This window comes from Phaseolus vulgaris, chromosome 11 (assembly GCF_051622355.1).
Source record: "Phaseolus vulgaris cultivar YP4 chromosome 11, ASM5162235v1, whole genome shotgun sequence".
In the NCBI taxonomy this organism is placed as follows: domain Eukaryota; kingdom Viridiplantae; phylum Streptophyta; class Magnoliopsida; order Fabales; family Fabaceae; genus Phaseolus; species Phaseolus vulgaris.
Window position 1 is genome coordinate 35,499,845 of NC_143508.1, and position 18,153 is coordinate 35,517,997.

The following is an 18,153-nucleotide window of genomic DNA, read 5'->3' on the forward strand; positions in this document are numbered from 1 at the left end:
TTCAACTTTTTGAGCTTTCAAAATTTAGAACCAACCATTCCCTTTTCTATATTTATTGCATTTATCTTCTCCTTCCTTCAATATGCCAAAAGGTAGGAAAATATCATCAAAGGTTAGGGTGCAATAATAACAAAAATATTTTTTTGGCTCAAATGGGATATATATAAAAAAAATTGAAATATGGGTTGCACTTATAGGCGAGATATGGAAACATAGAGTTTGGGGGGGAATATGGGTTGCAATTATAGGCGGATATGGAAACAAAGAAATAAATACATCTTTAAGGAAGGAAGAGTTGATCATATAGAGGTATTCACAATGACACAAAAAAAATTGATCATGGATTATGACTAAGAAGACTAGCTAAGTTGTATGAAATATCTAAAGAAATAAAGGTAGTATACTAAGTGTATTCGTTTGTTAATCTGCTTCCAATTTAGGAAAGTTTTGTTTAGATGTTTTTGCATGTTTGGATTAGAGATAACAACATCAAACACGCAAATGGGACCAAAAAGAGGTGGAGCACGGGTGTGAAGCATTGATGTTGATGCAGATGCTGAGGTTGATGGGAAAAACGCACGCGGAGGCAACACACATAATCACGAATCAACTGCAAAAAATAAACAACACATGATTTAACGTGACGGGTCGGTGACTGACGTGTTAAAACTCACTGTCATCTAGGAACCTCAGCTGAAGCACGATCTGTTCTCCCACTGCTATAAGTACCTCTGACTGATCTACCTGAACCTTTCCATAATCGTTCATCCTAAATCTGACTTGTGGCTCTGGGTTTCTCTCTTGTAAAGACAACCCACTTCTGCCCACGAGATTCTGTGAACCGGACTTTTTTTATCTTCTGAACTGGGATGGTCACTCCCTCAGACGGTAATCCGACCATATACAATGAACCTCTCTTTTTTCTGCAGGCTATGACAAGATTTCCCTTGATAACCTTCCACTGCTGATTTCCGAACTTCACTTAATGTCCTTGTTCGTCCAACTGCCTAACAGAAATCAAACTTTTCGTCAAGCTTGGAACAACTCTAACATCCTTCAAAGTCTAGAAACCAACTAGTGTCTTCAACACTATGTCACCCATGCTCGTAACATCAATACTTCTGTTGTCCGCTAGTCTTACCTTTCTAAAGTCTCCAATAACTAGATTCTGCAATGATTCATAATCCATGACCCAGGAATCCACACTACTATCTGCGCAACAGACTAAAAGGTCCTCGTCCGCGAAGTCTTCTGCAATGTTGACTTATTTATCATTTGGGCATTGATTCCTGAAATGCCCCACCTCCTTGCAGTTCCAACATGTTACACTTGAGCAATCCTGAGTCTTTGATTGACTCATTCTTTTGTTCTTGCTCCCACTATCTCTGATATTTTTCTTACCTTCGATGACATATAGCGATTCACTAGATAATTCCCCATAACTTCTTCTTCGGACATCCTCGCCAAGAATGAGATCACGAATCTTCTCAAAAGTGAATCCATCGGATCCCGCTAAACTGGTAACTGCTATAACCATTCCAGACCAACTGTCAGGCAAAGACCATAGTAGTAGTAAAGTTTGAACTTCATCATCGAACTTAATGCCCACTGGCATAAGTCTGGCTAAGATCGAATTCATTTTATTAATGTGCTCAGTAACTGAACTGTCTTAACTTCGTGCCGCAGCGAAAAACAACCACACCCTGTGCCACCCTATGTCTTCCATAACTGTCATTGCATTGCACCTCCGTGTCGTCTCGCTCACCGCAAGAACTTGCACCTGTTCGTCGTGAAACACGATCTACTGCCTTACTGACGCACTCCGCCACACTGCCTGGACACGACCCTACTCCGAGCAAGCCACCTGCAAAACGTTGCGAGTCGCCACCACTTCTGTCGCGACCCACACCACTGCACGTCGCACCGCCTACTGCATGAACATGCTGCAAGTCGCAGGTCTGAGTTGTCGCAGGTCTGAGTTGTCGCGAATCCTAGGCCACCATGAAACCCTAACTTTGGGATGCCGCTACAGCCCCTACGAAACCCTAACTTTGGGACGCCGCTGCCGCCTATGCGAAACCCTAACTTTGGGACACTACTGCAGCCCCTACGAAACCCTAGCTTTGGGACGCTGTTGTCACCTCTGTGAAACCCTAGCTTTGGGATGCTACTGTAGCCTCTGCAAAACCTTAACTTTGGGATGCTACTGCAGCCGCAATTTTCACGTCTCGTTGATTAATTTCTGTTGATTTGATCTCTAGTGTGTAAACGAACCAAAGCTCTGATGCCACTTGAAGGGAAAAACGCACGCGGAAGCAACACACATAATCACAAATCAACTGCAGAAAATAAACAACACATGATTTAACGTGGTTCGGTCGCCAACTACAACCTACATCCACACGAGCAACTATTAGGTTTTTTCATTCTATCCTGTTGCACACCAATTACAAGTACAATGATCTCTTTAAATAGAGATTATAAAAGGGACACAATGATTAAGCCCACTCACTAAACATGGTGTCTAGTCAGTCTAACCCAATTGGTCCTGGCTTCATACCCAACAATCTCCCACTTGAAGCCATGGAACAATGTTCACCTGCGCTTCAACTGTATATAATGATTAAGCTCACTCATTAAACATGGTGTCTAGTCAGTCCAACCCAATTGGTCTTGACTTCATACCCAACAGATGTTACATAATTGATAATAGGGGTGTGGAGCAATAATGTTGGTCATAGTATCAATGTAATTACTAGCCTAGACAGGATTGAAATATATAAAGTTGTTAGATGATAATGCTACAAATAAAAGGTAGCAAGGATGGAAGCAATAACATAGTGTGGTTCTAATGGTTGTCTGACTGAAAAATTATACAGATAGTAATATGGATTGGAAGTAAATGTTGTCTAATTTTCTGGCTATATTTTTAGGAAGGATATCCTACATAATTTTTTGTGGGACACAAAAGCGACGATAGCTCCAAATTTATGTTCGTCGCTAATTACCATCTACTTTTTACGTACACTGATATCTTGTAGTATTAATAGATGATCTAGCTTGTTAAAATTGTAGACTTTGACTTTACTTCTTTGAACACAATGACTATCTAACGAGTTTAACTCTGAGAGATCGTACAACAACTTTAATACATACTGCAAGACGATCTAGCATGTTTAATCTTCATAGATCGTCTAGTGTGTTTATGTCTAAGTTTGCACATGAAATAGCTCTGTTAAAAACCTTAACACATCTTATAATGTTTGTTATCATCAAAATTCGTAGTCTTTCTTATCGTGAGACCATTTAATGATTATTAGATAGTCGAGCAAATACAACACAATATGCTATGATTATACTATGTACACTAACACATACAAATATATATATATATGAACGATAAAATAATAGAGATAATTTTATATTTAAAAAAACATATATATACATATATGATTTATATGTTTAAGTTTATATTTGAATTACTATAAGCTTTATTAAGACCATTTAATAGGTTTATAGTATAGTGTATAGGAAGTTTTTGGGATGTTATTAATAACAATATTAATTGTAATAGTAGTAATATTAATAATAATATTAATAATATTTAAAAAATATTAATAATAATATTAGAAATATTAATAATATTAACTAATATTTATAGTAATATTAATTAATATTTATACTAATATTAATAATAATTAATATTCATAGTAATAATGCGATTATAAGGAGGTTTCAAATAATATGAGAAATATGTGTCTCTATGGTAAACAATAAATTAAATATAATGGTAATATTGAATCTTCAAAGGTTTTAAATGTAATGTTAATATTTGCTTTTTTTATATCTATTTTATTTAATAGTAATTTAGAAATTAATAAAAGAAAGAGCAAAACATTGATTAAGTAGTAGTATAAATATGTAGTAGAAGGTACAAACTGAAATGAAGAGAGACTAAGAAATCCACAAAGAAAGTAGAAAGCAGAAAGCAGAGAGAGATGGCTGTGGTTAATAAGATAGCTTTGAGTGTTGTGATATTTGCTCTAATAGCATGCTATGGTATATTCTTTGAACATATTTTGATATTTGAGTTTATGAAAAGACTCTTAATTGTTATTGAATTTGTGTATGTTTTTGCAGGGAATGGTGTGTTGAGCATCCCAAATACAAGAGATGTGTACAAATATTCTGAGAACAACCAAGTTGACGGAATACAAAAGTGTGATACAAACCGTGATTGCTTGAATTTTTGCAAACCACCATGCAAGGCGTTTTGTAATATGGCAACTCACAGATGCGAATGCCCTTGTGATCAGTGATGTGCTACACATTTCATCCATAATTATGTCATTGAGAATTAATAAATTAATATGTTTCATGATAAATTAAATTTTCGATTTCATCACATTACTTCAAATTCATTATCTTTCTATGCCTTGAAACTTAAATATATGCTTCAAATTCCTCACCTTTATATGGCTTAAAACTTAATAATAGACCTTATTAGTGTTCAGACTAAGAAAATATCAAATAAACAAATCGTTATAATTTTTATTATTATGCTAATTCTTTTTTAGGTTAATTACTTTGAATTTACTATGTTTAACAATAACAACAAAAAGAGTTACTTGTAATGTTTTCCCTATCTGCATAATAGTGTAAATGATCTCCATATATAATACTTTATGCAATTAAAGTATTAAGTACATTTCTTTATTTGTATTTTCAAATATATTTATTATTTTTTTTCACATCACTAACTTTATTCTTTATGCTCTCATTGCATTACGGTTAAGGAATCAATAGTTGTAAGATGTTTTCTTTCTAAGATAACTTTATTCTTTATTCTTTATGACCCTTGATAACTATCATGTTAGTAGTCAAATTAAAAGGATTCCAGTGTAGATCATCTAACGTAATGATATATTATCTAACACTAGATATATGATAGTATAGATGTGGTTAGAATGACGGGAAGTCTTTTCCCAACAAATCTAATCGTAAATTTAGTTAAAATAGTATTAAAAACTAATCTACAGGAAAAGGGGTTAGGAATAACAACGAAAATAAAAAGGAGTTGAGATTATTTTTGCAGAAAAATAAAGTAGACGATAAAAAACAATAAAGAAAAGAGGTTGACTCTCAAGCTTTTCCGCAATGAATTCTTCATTAGTTCATAAATAATCATTCATTCAATCATCTAAACAAAATTGAATTGACCAAACAAGCTTCAACCAAAAAGGAAATTGAATCTCATTAATGAAACATGCGTCCTCTAATTTATTAGTATTTTACTCATCTCCATACCTCTACTCATAAGGTGTTTAATCTTTTACCTCTTGAATCATGTGCCCAAGAGATTGTTTAGAAAACTAAACAAGATTTTAATTAAAGATAGAATTGAATTATCAACATGCGTTCAAAAGCAATTCCCAGAGTACTAATTAAACACAGAAAAATACAGACATTTAACGCAATAAGATATTGGAGAAAAAACTTTAATTGCATAGAACCTCATAATTCCTTTACAAATTATAAAAGAATCAACCCAAAGGAGTTTAACCTTCCATACGAAGGTAAACAAAAGTATTACAACGAAGAAAATAAAGAAAACTAAAAAGATCTACAATGCTCTATTTTTTTTAATACACTATGTCAAGCTCTCAAGCCTAATTATTTCTCCTCTATGTTTGTATTTTTTTATAGGGTTTTTTTCTCCAAGAATCTCAACAAACTATATCATTCTGAAATTGTTGGAGTTTGTTTCCTATTTAATCATGAATTCAGTTTCCTTGTATATAGGCAAATGCGTTTTTCCCAATATTCTTTCTAAGATATTGTAGATTTTATTCTGTTGTTCTTCTCCTCAACTTGGATTTTCACATATTTGACTCACTTGCAGAGGTAGAACTATCCTTCAAACCATCTAACAAATGTTTTTATTAGATTGTGTAGTGTGTGTAACCACTAGTCAAACCATCTACTACAACTAAAAACAAAAAATTAGCATAAATTATAATTAAGGCCAAAATAAACTTAATTAGACAAATCTCAACTAAAATAGTTTATTTATTCATAGTTACGATCCAAGAATCTATAATTAAAGTTTTAAAGTGTAAATAAAATTATTCTCATTAACCCCTACTAGCATATGATAGGCTTATTTGTGACAAAGTTTTCCAACACATGCACTAAATTATATTTAGTCCAACCACTTTGTTGTCTTGCCTATGTACTATGAATAGAGTTAAGGTTAATTGAAATCAAACATGTCATCTTACATGTCATCTTATCATGTGATGACCTCTATAAGGTCTTAAAAACAAAACCAAGTATCAATCATCTCACCTTCAACCATAATAATTGTGATGTGAAGTATGATGTTCCTTTCATCATAAGGCTCCTCTATAATTTTCATACATATTTATAGAGTTTAAAAAACACTAATTTAAAAAGTTATTAACGTATTTAATCATTTATATAAGATGGTAATTGATTATTTCTTTGAAAATCAATTACAACATTTTATTGTTTCCCAACTCTCTACTTTAATTTATTAAACTATTGAGACATGATTTTCCAACTCTCTACTTCAATCGTTTAAAAGAGAGATAATATATTATCCTATTTTGAACCTTATTGGGAATAGTTTATTCGATTATACAAAAACATATTTGATTAAGAAGGTCATAAAACCTTTTAAAAACAAATTTTCCCTTTTCAAATTCTTTTTTTTTTAATTTTTTTAGTATAAATATTGTGTTGATTATAACTATGTGAATATACCTTATGTGAAGGACTCAAGAAACAATTACAATATAAGAAAAACACTCTAAAACATCTCCAACACCTTCATCTTCAATCATCATTATCAAACATCTTCACTTGTTACATCATAAAAGAGCACGAAGAAGATTAAGGCATTTGTGTTAATTAGGAAGCCAAGGCACCAAATAGCCAACCATTATGTAAATTGAATTCATTTGTTTGATAACTGATTTTTGCCAATAATTTTTGTTATTATTATTGCACCCTGAAACCTTGAATGATATATTTTCCTACCAATTGGCATGTTTAAGGAAGGAGAAAATAGATGCAATATATATATACAAAAGGGAATGGTTGGTTCTAGTTGTTTTAGAGTTTAAATACTTTTTGGTAGCCCAAACTCATTATAACCCTGTAAAAGACCTTAAGATTCATGTTTCTAATATGATTGTGATATGAAGATGAAATGAAAAGAAATTGTGATTTGTAGGATTCGGTGAAAATAGAGAGAAACACTTACCTGTGAGAATATGAGATGAAATTCCTTGATCAATTGTCATTTTATTGTTTTAGTTTGATCGTGGAAGTTGATTGTATCTATGTTTTGCTATATTTAAAGTGGGAAGCACCATAAGTTTCTATTTTAATTTGTTGTTTAGTAAATAAAGTTGTTTTTATATTTGAATTCAAAAAGAATTTATTTATATTCATTTACTTTGCTTGAGGAATGGAAAGGTTATAGGTTGGGGGGAGTTGATAAGTGTCATATTTCAGTAATATTTCATATTAAAAGATATGAACTTATGGATATTCATTGATAAAATGACTATTATTTAAACCCTAATTTATGAATTTAAACTTTTTTACATATTTTGTGATTATAATATGAATAAGAACAATTTATTCCCAAATTTGTGTTAATTTCAAGATTTTAAGGGAAAATAAAGATGAAAGGTGATGTGATTCCACTAGCACACTTTGAATGATTCTTGACATTCTTAGGAATCATCTTGAGTTGGTTATGAGATAGGCACTTAATCATAGAATTGGATCAAGGTTCTATGAACAAGAACTCACCAAAACTAGTACCAAAACACAAACTCATATGGAAGTTCCAATTATTGTCAAATTGAACCGATTAAAATGGAAGGGAAAACAAAAGCACCGAACAAAATGGAATAGAAATGAATTGAACCGAACATAAAGACTAGAAATGAAGAAGATAGAACAGCAAGGAAGCCAAAGAACCGAACCAAAACACATAAGAATTGAAACTGCCGAACAGAAATTCAAGAGAAGCAAGCTAAGACATGAACAATTAAAAGAGAAGGAAGGAAGGAGAAGAGAAAGCTCATGAAGATGGAGGTATGGTTGGATGATCACGCCACTAGGAGGATGGAGACTCCAAGATAAGTGTGCAAGCCGCCACTTGAGGTAACCATTGAACCAGACTAGTGAAGAAGGCACAAAGCTCTCCAATTCTCTCTCAAAAATTGAGTATAGTTTCTCTAATCAAAATTCAAATCTGAATTGTACAAGCTAAGCACCTTTATTTATAGCCTAGAGGTGCTGAAAAATAGGTGGGAAATTTCAAATAAAACTCATTTGAAATTCCCACCAAAAACAAGTCACATGGGAGGTGTGACCTTTTTCTACTATGACACCTCCTAAAAACTACACCTACACCACTCTCCTAAGTCACATGGACAATGTGACTTTATTTTACATTTTCACACTCCTTTATTTAATAACCACACCTCCTAAAACTATACTAGAGTATTTCAAAGCTTGGCCTTGCCCCTCATGGGATGGTCTTGGGCTCTTTGGGCTTTGGCCTTCTTGGGCTTGGGCTTGGGCTTTGGGCTTGGGCTTTGGGCTTGGGCTTTGGGCTTGGGCCTCATCTTTATTTTATGTCTTCTTTTAATTTTGAGAAGACTAGAAGGAATAACTTCAAATGTGAGGGTGGATGTCCTCTTCCTCCATTAATAAAAGCCTCATTTATTTGATTCTCATCATACTCCTCGAGTTGGAGAGAATTCGTCCACGAATTCTGAATCCCTACATCAGTTTAATTTTACAATTAAAAGTGGAAGAAAAATGTAAACATGACTTAGCATTTGTAAACAATGGGATTTCAGAAAAGGAGGTTCTATAAATCGACCAAGTTGGAAAAAGTTGTTTGGGAATTATGTGATGTTTTGGAAAAAGACCTCTTAAATGGTGACAACCATTAGGAGGTATGAACAAATCATCCCTAACATTTTTTAACCAAGATGGTGGTGAAATAGGAACCTTGGATAATGAAAAAGATAAGGAAGGAAAACACCTTAGAGGTGAAAGGATAAGACTCATGGCAACTTGGCCTTCTTTGTCTTTTTCATTTTTACTTGTGGTAGGTGGGTGAATTGAGTCTTGTTTGACCTTGTTTATCTTTAAGACTTGCTTTTGTGGACAATGAAGAGCGATGTGCCCAAAACCTAAACATTTAAAACATTTGATATTGGAAGTTTTGGTAGGTGACTTAGGAGTAGAAGGATTTGTAGTAAAAACTTTTTTTGGAAACATGGTTTGTTTGGAAAAAGTGGAAGGAGAAATTTGAGTAGAAATTGTGTTTGCATCCTTCGTAGAAGAGTTGTAGAAATCATCATCATGAGTATTTTTGAAAGTTTTTTTCAAAAGATATGATTCCACCTTGATGGCTTTGTGAAACACTCTCTTTAAAGAAGAGTACTCTTTTAATTCTACAAAGTCTCTAATATCTCTTCTCAAACCACGTACAAACCATTTAATCTTTGACTCTTCATTAGCATGCATATTCATTTTAGTCAAAGTTGTTTCAAAATCTTTAAAGTATTAATCTACCATCCTATGTCCTTGAGGAAGCCTTTGGAACTTCAACAAGTGTTCCTTCCTAGAAGGAGGAACAAACCGCGCGCGCATACACTCTTTCAAAGCATTCCAAGAAACCACGGGAGGTTTCTTACGATATATAATGTCCATTTCAATTTTATGCCACCATTCTTTGGCATAGCCCAAAAAGGATAAAGAAACTAAACTAAGTTTTTGGTCATCTTGGACCTTATACACATGAAAATAATGGTCAACCTTAGTCTCCCATTCTAAATACACATTAGGATCACTATCACCATTAAAACTAGGGACTTGTGACACTTGTTTTATCATGATTTTGATCCTTAGATTTTACTGAAAAATACTTCTAAGTATCTTACCTAAATGATAATGCTTAACATATTCTAATTATATTAATAGATTTGAAATGTTAATTGTTATCCACATATGTTTGTAGCGATAAGGATTTTTTATAAATATGCGAGAAATCGTTATAAATAATTTTTTTTATGGGCATCAATATCAATCAAAGATAGAATAATATTACATGCTTTTCAAAATACAAAAGAGTGAGAATGATGAACCCCAATCCCAATTTTTCCAATTGAATCAAATAAATTTTTACTTTGTTTTATTTACATTATTGCAAATTCATACACAACAAACTTTTCCAACAAACTTTTACTTACTATTTTCTATTTAGTGAATATTATACTTGAGAATTCAATTGTTCCTTATGGGTTCGATTTCTGTTGTTAGGGAAATTTATTACTTCTGACACGATACACTTGTCGTAAAATAGTCATCAATGGTATCATGCTCTCTTTAATACATATTTCATGCACCCAGCTAAATTTGTTGTCATGCAGCCATACCTCATGCCTTTGTCATATGCTCCATTTTTTCAAAGGTATTGATCTTTCTAAACAAAAGCTTGCTGAAATTGTGATCTTAGAGCTGATAACTTTGCCTAAAAAGTTGATTGTTTCATTTCGTAACATGTGAGAATGTAAACAATTAAATGATTTAAAGTCATTGTGTTGCAAGAAGAATAATCAATAAAAGTCAATTAAATTAAGATAAATACCCATTGTCTCCTTTCCTAGCATTCTTTAACTTCTTATTGAAGTTAGATGCAATGTGGTGTATGCAATATACTGATAGGAGACTATGTCCTTCCTAAGAAAATTCTGGAGATTTTAATGTTGATAAAATGGCATTTGTTTAATCAGTTATCATGCAGATATTTTATTGTGGTATGACATGTGATCACAACAGGCAGAAGAACTAGATCAATGTTTCTTTTGTTTCATGTTCAACTATTGCAAAAGCTAAAGGAAATATGTTCTGATAACGAACTTGACCAATTGTAGTTAGCAAAGTCCTGTGGTATTTTCCGGTCAAGAATGTTCCATCAAGTTGGACTATTGGCCTGCAATAATTGAAGCCATCAATGCAAGGCTTGAAAGCCCAAAATACACGTTCGAAGACGTAACACAAGTTGTCTTGAACATCGTCTATAACAAAAGACTGAGTTATATATGCGATAATTGTTCCAGGGACACTTTCTTGAACCGTCTGCAACCATCTTGGAATATATTATTATAGGATTCGTCCCATTCGTCGATTTCCATGGGAAGCGCCTTTTGATTTGCCATCCATGCTTTTTTATATGTTACAGAATAATCATAACAACTTTTAATTTATACAATTAAACTTTTCACAAGGATGGATGGGTTTGCTTTAACAAAATTGACCAACATAGTTGCAATTTGGTTGGAGTCCAAATGTACTTAATCATCTAAAGGAGTGGTCGACAAACATGTGTGGGGTGCTTCAATGTTTTTTATCTCCCATGTATCACAAATTTTACTAAAGTTTGCTCTAAAACGCCATTGACATTCGTTATTGTAGTTAATGCATTGGGCTACATACAAATCCGTTTTTGACCCAACGAAAACAAATTTGTAGCCTTCAACTATGTGATATTGTTTGATGGCAACCAAAGTAGCCTTTTTATTAGGAAAACTCATCCGCTCAGAAAGGTCATTATGACCTATTGTAACATCCCAAAAATATATTTAACTATTACAATACAAGTTCTAAATGTTTCTATACAAGCTTGGAGTTTTTCAAAACATCCTAATACTTGATTATAGCCTATAGAAATACAAATATTTACAATATAAGGTTCAAAACTACATCCTAAAGCCCTCCATACCCTCCCACACCTATATAATCATCTGCTCGTGTAGGTAGTACAATCATCACATTTCACAACACAACAAGAAAAGCAAGAGTAAGCTAATGAAAAGAAATTCCATAACATATTTAATTCATGCAAAAAGAACCAATCAAACTAATCATTTATAAAAAATTCTTTAAATGTTGTCATATAAAATTTCAATATCAATTCCATCATTCATATAGACCACACATGGATCTATTTTTAATCACAATAATTGGATTTCATTTCAATCCATAACATTTTAATTTCATTTCAATCACACTGACCACACATGAATCCATTGTCTTCCAAAAGACTCATTAAGTATGCCTCTATCAGAGACTAACATCTAATCCATACAGCAAGGATCAGGATAAGTTCAAACATCCAATATTGAATGTCTAATGCGGGACTCGGTGTGTATGAACTTCCTCATTAGTTTCTCACCACCTGATATCCTAGTTCATATGACTTAAATCATATGTGAAGTTAGAGGATCTATGTTAAACATAAGCTTTTCATACTTAATGTACCATCAAACAATAACTCATACATTATCACAAATGTATGACATCAATTTCATATAAATTTCATCTTTCATATATAATACATATCATTCAATCACATCACATTTATAAATTCATAACATTCAAGAACCTTTCCAACATTAAAAACAATATTTAACTTCCAAACTATCAAACTCTAATATTTATACATGTTCACACAACATAAAATCAAACAATTTTATCAAATAACATCCCTGCAAGATAAATTGAAACTTGGGACCATGTCTACTCCACATTCAAATCTTCTAGCCTACAGTGCTATTAAAATTAAAGTTATCTTCCATTACCTGAAATTCTTTATTTTGATGAAAACTCTACCTCAAATAAGGGAACCAATCCAAAATTTAGGAACCTAAAGCAAATTATCCAAACATTACCAAATTTTAGTATGCGCTTAATCAAGTTGAGAGAAACACTTTTCTCAAATGGCCCCACTAAGATTAATGACTAAATGATAGAGAAAAACAAAGAATAAAGAATCTTTAGAGTAAAAATGAACTTACTCTGTTTGAAAATAAGATTAGGTAGAAATGTAGCCTGACTCCTTAGCTACTATAGAGCATGATCAGATTTTGGAATAGATGATGTTTGGGAGAGAAAATGAAGAGAGAAGAGAGAGAAGAAAAGTTGGGAGAGAGAGAAAGAAATTTGCGTGAAGCCGGTTTGTCATGTTTCTTTTCTTTTTTTTTCACGTTATTACACCTATTTGTCTGGATCAGTTATTAGAATCACTTTGCTAGAGTGATGATTTTGCGAAACCACCATCTTCGGGTAAATCATCAACATCGTTGCACTAGTGCAGAAAAGCAAAACGAGTGCGACTATTTTACATTTATAAGGGCGGCTATATAATCGCATTTGATGAGCACGCATTTGTAAATGGAAGAGATAAGAAGGCGCCTATATATATATATATAGCCGCATTCGTAAATTCGATTTCTAAATGCGGCTATTTACATAGCCGCATTTATTAATCTCATTTACGATAGGCATTTAGGGTTTCTTTTCTTTTTCGATGTTGATTGGGTTTCTAATCAATGTTCTCAACTTTGATATTTTTTTTAAGAACATGGTCACTATTTTAGCATTTCTTTTGATCTCTTGGTGCATCCATATTATACATCTTCGTATTTCATCCCAATGGAAGTCCAGAAAACGCAAATAAAAAATCTCCAATGAAATGCAAATATATGACGGAGCAAGGCGGCAACAGCAACGAGGAAGGCACAGTATAAAGTGCAAACAAAAACCTTCCCAAGCATGACCTTAGCAATGACATAAGACAAAACATAAGAGAAACGCAAAACATACAAAAATCAATGGTGAAGAAGAAGCGAGGAAGACAATGCTTACCGATGGCATGAAGACAAGCAAAGAAGAGAGGAAGAAAAGAGGAAGCACAATTAATGGAGGAAGCACGTATATAAGAGAAACGAAGCGCGAGAGAAAGGAGAGTATCAAAACGTAAGTGGCGCATTTCTGAATTAGGATTAAAAAGGTTTTAAGAAGGCGACTATTTGTAAAGCCACATTCATAAATCAAGTGTTTTGATTTACAAGGGCAGCTATTTGTATAACCGCCCTCGTAAATCAAGCGTTTTGATTTACAACGGTAGGTGTACAAATAGCCACCCTTATAAATCCAAACGCTTGATTTACAAGTGCGGCTTTACTAATAGCCGCACTTGTAAATGAACTTAATTACAAAAATGTCACCTCATTTTTTACGAAAGCGTTTGAGCGCAAAGCCGCACTAAATAAATCGCACTTGTTTATACATTTTGCACTAGTGTTGTCTTCACTAAACTTATCAATAATATCTTTGATTACGGGTTCCTCCTAAGTGTCAATAGAACTGTCTCCAATGTAAATGGATCCATCTACCACATGCAACATGAAAATAGTATTGTTATTATAAAGTGCATGCAATGAGCATGAATACTTAGAAAAAATTTCAGTACAAACTTTAAAGTATTACCTTGTGAAAATGAATATATAAGACAAGTTTTGCTCCAATCGAAAACTTCCCACGAAGATTTCATTCATAAATTGTGAAATAACTTTGATGATTCTGAAAATGGTTGCTTTCATTGGTTGGTTACAGCAAATATATATATATATATAATAGTTACTTTTCCATGACATTCAATCTATTGCATGTAGAGTAGTGTAGTCATTCAGTCTTGATCAAAGCACAACCTATAAAAACCTATTATCCATGCTTTGTTACATTTAAGTGTGCTTTCAATGAATTTTTCCTTCATTTGTGTCTTCGCTTCATTTGTGCTTTCACTGAAGTGTGTTTTCACTCAATGCCATCAACTTGAACTCGCCAATGTCCTAAACGAGTTCACCAAGAACTCACGAATGCCAATGAGTCCTCCTTGAACTCGCCAATTCCTTGAACAAGTGCTCCTTAAACTCGCCAATTCCAAGCACGAATTCTCCTTGAACTCTCCAATGCCATACGAGTTCCCTTTCCTCAAATTTGGCGTTTTGCTACTTTACTTCACAGTGCTTTGGCATTTTGCTTCACGGTGTTAGGAATCTCCAAGCTTGCTTCATGTGGGAATCTTCAAGGCTGAACTCGTAGGGAATCTCTCCATGTCATAAGTGAGTTCAACACTCCATCATGCTTCCTTTGACCTTTATTTTGTGCTTTGGCGGAGAATATTTCCTATTCACTCGTGAAAGCATGGCACCGTGAATGTGTTGCTTCAATGTGTTAGTTTTCATTCAAATGCATACAAATTGATGTGGAGTTCATAGAAGCATACCACCATTTCATTCGTTGTTGCCTTCTCCTTATATTTTTTAGATCTAGTTTGGCATGTGCTTTATACTACTTTCTGGTTGTCCATATCATCGAGTAAGTCTTAAATTTATTTTGTCAACTTAGAAGTCCTGGAATTTAAGAAATTTAGAACTTTCGTAATTTTTATTTTTCTTAACAGGTCATATACTTATGGCAGTCAATGCACGACTATCATCTAATATGTCCCTTTTGCGACTGCAACATAAACATGTGACGAAGACTTTATGGGAGGGGAACGAAAGACTGATAAGGCCTAGATGACATTCCATTTGCGTTCTCAAACATTTTGAACGACTTGATCACCGAGTTAGAAATTTAATTGAACATGTTGGGTATGGAGACATACTAACTTTGAAGAACATTAACATAAATCATCATCTACTTACGGCATTAACCGAAAGGTGCAGAACTGAAACGCACACCTTTCATCTACCACTCGGAGAGACGACAATCACCTTAGAAGATGTCATCGTTCAAGAAAACACAATCAATATATCTTGGTTGAATACTTCTTTTTAGAACTTGGCACATGGTGCAACGGATATTATTATTGTGTAACATGCACGAGCGCACATACTGACATTAATTAGAATTTTATTGATGTCGGACACATCAGGAAGTCGAGTTCATTTGATGTATCTATTATTACTAGCTGACTTGAATAATGTATCAAGCTTTAGCTTTGTTGGCGTGTTTGTATTGTGCACTAGATCATGGTATTTGTACCGCCCTGGAAGTCGGGGGTAATGACGTGGCGTCGAGCTATTATATAGGCGTGTTGGATGGGACACCTGGCTAGCAGAAGGGGAGGAAGTCGGGGGGTTCGCATAGTCGCCAGTTATTAAGTTGGCGTGCTCCGATCTCTGGCATACCTGAACCGGCGGTCACCGGGTTGAAGATGAAGTCGCCAGATGCGAACCCAGGCGACCTAGTGGTTAGAGATCGCTGAAACAAGGACATCGCCGAAGATGAAGGCAGATGGTCATTTCCCAGCTGGCCAGAGAACGAGCTCGGGAGATAGCACACTTGAACATACATGGTGAAGCAGGTAGGGCAGATCATGAAGGCGGTCGGCGAGACCACAGGGAAGGTGTGTACGAAGGCACCCGAACTCGCCACCCAGAAGAGATCACGCTCCAAGGCAACTATGCACTGAGTATACCATGCATAAGTAACTTAGCCAAAGAAGAGTCAGAAGTAGCGCCCAAGTCAAGGATGCTCCAGATGATGGCACGTGTACAGCTGGATGCGAGCCACGTGTCCAGATGTGTAACTGCCAGGAGAGAGAAAGTATCCAGGTATATAAGAGTTTCCAACGAACTTCTGAGGTACGCACTCGTTTAGATTACTTCTTTACAACTGCGAGAACGAGAGTACACTCAGAGAGAACTGGTCACGGTTCCTTAGAGTTCTTGAGTTTTACTCTTAAGTAATTGGTGGTTCACTCGCTGACTTGGGCGTCGGAGCGTGATCGGCCGCAGCAGCGCCGTTTCGTCTTTTGCAAGTTCTTGAGGTGGATCGCGGTGAAGGACGGAGGCTAACACGGCGCAGAAGTCGATCCAAGTTTGACGAGGCAAAGCTCCAACGTTTCGATCAACAGGCAGGATCATCAGGCGCCCACCGTGGGGCCGTGTAAAACCTGTTCCCATTCACAGCATGAGTTCTTGGAGGTTTCTGCGGTTTCTGTTTGGTTGTGTGCTGGTGCAACCATTTTCCACCGTTAGTTTGGGTTTTTGTTCGGTGAAGTGAGGTTTTTTGCTGCTTGCGCGAGTTTCGATCGGTGAGATATGAGTTCTTTGGCTCGTTTGGATTTCCGTGGAAGAAGCGTTGGTTTTTGGTGGAGTTGCGGGTTTCTGTGGAGGTTTGCTGTGTTCTTGAGGTTTCTTTCGAAGTTTCGCGAAGTTCTGACCGATTGATCGCTGAATCGATCGTCGCTGAAGAAGGTGTTGTTCATCGCTCTCTGAGATTTGTCAAGTTTTCATGAGAAAAATGAGAAGCAACCGTTCAAGTCCAGTTGCGCCCGTTGCTGCTGAAGGCGCCATGACCATGGCGCAGATGGTGGAAATCATGCGTTCGCTGCAGGCGAATGTGGAGGCCTCGCGTATAGAGCAGACAAGAATGCACGAGGACCTGGTCGCCTCTCGGGCCAGGAATGATGAGCTTAGCAGAGTGACTGAAGAATTGCGCCAAGCTCTTCAGGAGCAGCGAGGGCGCCCAGTCGCTGAAGAGGTCGCGCCGTCCACGCCGCCTCGTGTTTTTCCCATGCCTTTCGCTCAGGCGATTACAGACAAGCCTATCCCTGCAAGTGTGGTACCTGTGAAGGCTGTTTTTACCGGTGTGGAGGATCCTGAGGCACATCTCACCACGTTCCATACGCAGATGATGTTGTCAGGGGGATCAGATGCTGTATACTGTAAGATGTTCGTGAGCACACTCCAGGGAACGGCGCTGGAATGGTTTGTGAGCCTGCCTACAGGTCACATAACCAACTTCCAACAGTTTTCAAAGATCTTCGTCGAGCAGTACATAGTGAACAAGGCGCCGCCCAGGGTGTCTTACGATCTGTTCGATATAAGGCAGTACCAGGGAGAGTCCCTCAGGGACTACCTGAATCGTTTTGGGGCGCAGATGGTCCGATCGCCAGCCAAAGACGAAGAAATGCTGGTCTACGCATTCAAGAAGGGCGTGCTGCCGGGACCATTCTGCGAGGCATTGATCAGGGCTCACTCCGCCACCTTTGCTGAGGTCAGGCGACTTGCGGTGGCTCACATCGCCGATGAAAGTGAAGTCGCCGAGAAGAGGGGAAGCGTGGCCCCCGCTAGGCCACGCGCCCAGACAAGGATCCAGCCACAGAGGGTGCTGGAGACAGCGGCGGCCAGGAGGGATCAGAGGACTCGCCATCCTTATGATCCAAGGAAGAACAAGGGC

At 35.9% G+C, this 18,153-nt stretch overlaps 1 long non-coding RNA gene across 1 annotated transcript; it reads left to right on the forward strand.

Annotated features, from left to right (window-relative positions):
- Positions 1-3,961: 3,961 nt before the first annotated feature.
- Positions 3,962-4,402, forward strand: LOC137829070 (uncharacterized). The gene is made up of 2 exons (XR_011084010.2): positions 3,962-4,059; positions 4,141-4,402. It is a non-coding gene; the product is annotated as an uncharacterized LOC137829070 (long non-coding RNA).
- Positions 4,403-18,153: the final 13,751 nt, after the last annotated feature.